The sequence below is a fragment of the Vespa velutina genome, chromosome 6 (genome assembly GCF_912470025.1).
Source record: "Vespa velutina chromosome 6, iVesVel2.1, whole genome shotgun sequence".
Lineage (NCBI taxonomy): Eukaryota > Metazoa > Arthropoda > Insecta > Hymenoptera > Vespidae > Vespa > Vespa velutina.
In genome coordinates this window covers 4827113-4829612 of record NC_062193.1, presented here as the reverse complement: position 1 = coordinate 4829612, position 2500 = coordinate 4827113, and the positions used below count along the sequence as shown (strand labels likewise).

General features: G+C 30.0%; 1 protein-coding gene across 7 annotated transcripts in view; it reads left to right on the top strand.

Moving 5' to 3' along the window:
* The window catches only part of LOC124949858 (forkhead box protein O-like), a 113839-nt gene extending 111434 nt beyond the window's left edge, over nucleotides 1-2405 (top strand). For all 7 annotated transcript variants that reach the window (XM_047495623.1, XM_047495622.1, XM_047495618.1 and 4 more), the window contains exon 9: nucleotides 1695-2405. The gene's annotated coding sequence lies outside the window, so the exon portion shown is untranslated. The remainder of the gene's footprint in view (nucleotides 1-1694) is intronic.
* Nucleotides 2406-2500: the final 95 nt, after the last annotated feature.

The window sequence follows — 2500 nt, the reverse complement described above, 5'->3', positions numbered from 1 at the left end:
TCTTATTCTTCTTCTTCTTCTTCTTCTTCTTCTTCTTCATCGTTTGCTTCTTCATGCGCATCCTTTATCGTACGACTACACCGGAGGAACGTCCGGTTACGATTTACGCTAACAAATCGAGCAAAAGGAGAAAACTCGGAACTCTTTTCTGAAATTTCTCTCATTTCCGTTCTTATTTTTCGTTTCCACCTGGTTCTTTTCTTTTTTTTTTTTTCGTTTTCCTTTATCCTTTTTCCTTCGCTTTCCTTATCTTTTCATTTCTTTCCTTTTCTCGTCCTTTTTTTTGTCGTCTTACTCCGCTGTTACTCGATTAATCGGGAGATCGAAAAAATTACTAAATTAGAACTATTATTTAATTATTCTTTGATATGTGTGTATATATATATATATGTATATTTTTTTTTTATATATATAATAAGAACTTTTAATATTTGAAGTAAAATCATCGATCAAAAAAGGCATTACGTTCTTAAGAACGTAATTGCAAAATTAATGTCAATTATTGTGTAATAGTAAAATAAAATATAACTTTTGTTCGATACAATTCGAACGTTCCTGATTCTTTTTGATTGGTTTGAAATGTTTGACCTTTCGTGGAATATCGTCGGAAGTTTGGAAAATCTGTTAGGTGTTTGCACAAGTGGCTTCTTCCTTTTCTTTGCGAAAGGCATAGGCTAATAATATATATATATATATATATATATATATATATATATATATATATATGTATGTATGTATATATAGATTCGATAATGACTTCGAAAGAACGAGAAACCCCGCAAAGAAAAGGCGTTTACACAAATGCGAGGTGACTTTACATTTTTTAAAGAATTAGAACAATAACGAGAATCCGGCTATTATACATGTATGTGTATGTTTATGTATATATATATATATATATATATATATATATTTTCGCAGGTGTACATTAGCACGATCATAAGACATCGAAAAGCGATGCTCTTTTAGTCAAATCGAAATTTTGTTTCTTTTCCCGTTTACCTTGACGATATCTAGTGTCCATTTATTAAAAGAGCAAATAAACAAAAATAATAACTTGCCGAAGCATGCACGCTGTCAATAAAGTGAAAATCATTTGAGTTAATTGATAATAATAATTTTTTCTCTTCTTTAGTTTTTTTTTCTTTTTAGTTCTTTTCTTTAGTTCTTTTTCTAATTTTTTTTTTTCTTTTAGTTTTTTTTTTTTTAGTTTTTTTTTGTTTTTTTTTCTATTAAATAATAACAATTTACAGTGAAATTATTCGTGAATCATCGAGAAAAAGTATTACTAATTGTGTTAATGAATCGTTTTGTCATTTATATCATTAGATTAGATAGAGATCACTTGAGAAAAAAATGATCCATGTGTTATCAAAGATTGATGATCCAATTTTTTTCTTTTTTTTTTTTTTTTTTGTTATCAAAATTTCAACAATGAAGATTATTGAAATAATTTTTGATGAGATACGTATAGGTAGATAAAACAATACCAATCGTTTTAACGGTGTGCCTTGAGAAAACGAGTGTTATATTTCCTTCCTCTTTTATTTTCTTTTTTTTTTTCTCTATCTGTTTTTTTTTTTTTTCTTTTTTTTTTCCCTCTTATCGATATTACAAAGAATGTGCGGAGATAAACTTAACGTACGATTGATAATTATTACGATTACGAATGATCCGTCATTTTTATGTTTCAGACTGTCCGATTGTCGAGGATGCAAGGATGGATCGAGCACTTGTGATAAGATGTAGACATAATTATACCAGACCACGACGATACGCATACTTCAAAAATACTATATTACGTTAGTGCAATTATTAACGCGAGGAATAATTAACGGCAAGAGAGAGAGAGAGAGAGAGAGAGAGAGAGAGAGAAGAGAGAGAAAGAGAGACAGAGAGAGAGAGAGAGAGAGAGAGAGAGAGAGAGCATATCTATCTCTTCCATCCCCATACTCCTTTTCCCCGTCCTTCTTCATCTCCTCCTCCCCCTTTTCTTCCTGCTAGTCCTTCTCATTCTCATCCACCTCATCCTTTTCAAGAAGAGGAAAATGGTTGGATACTTGAATGAAAAGAAAAAATAAATAAATAAAAAAAAGACAGAGTAGGCGAGAGGAATGAAAGAAAAAAAGAGAGAGAGAGAGAGAGAGAGAGAGAGAGGAAAAGAGAAAGGATTCGTTTTAGAGGAGATTAACGAGGCAACAAAATAAAAAAAGAAAGAAAAGAAGAAGAACAAAAGATATAATCGAATGCGATTTCTCGATCATAATCGATCGATTTATATCTCGTGCGTTATTATCCTCGAAAATATGTTCGATATTTCGATATTTGTAATTTTATGAAAGATCCTCGATATGCCTTCTTTTACTTTTTTTTTTTTCTTTTTTTTTTTTTTTATATATAATTTTCCATTTCTTCCCATTCCCCATTCGCTCTCCCCTCCCCATTTGGATGACAAAAAGTATATATATATATATATATATATATATATATATATATAGAG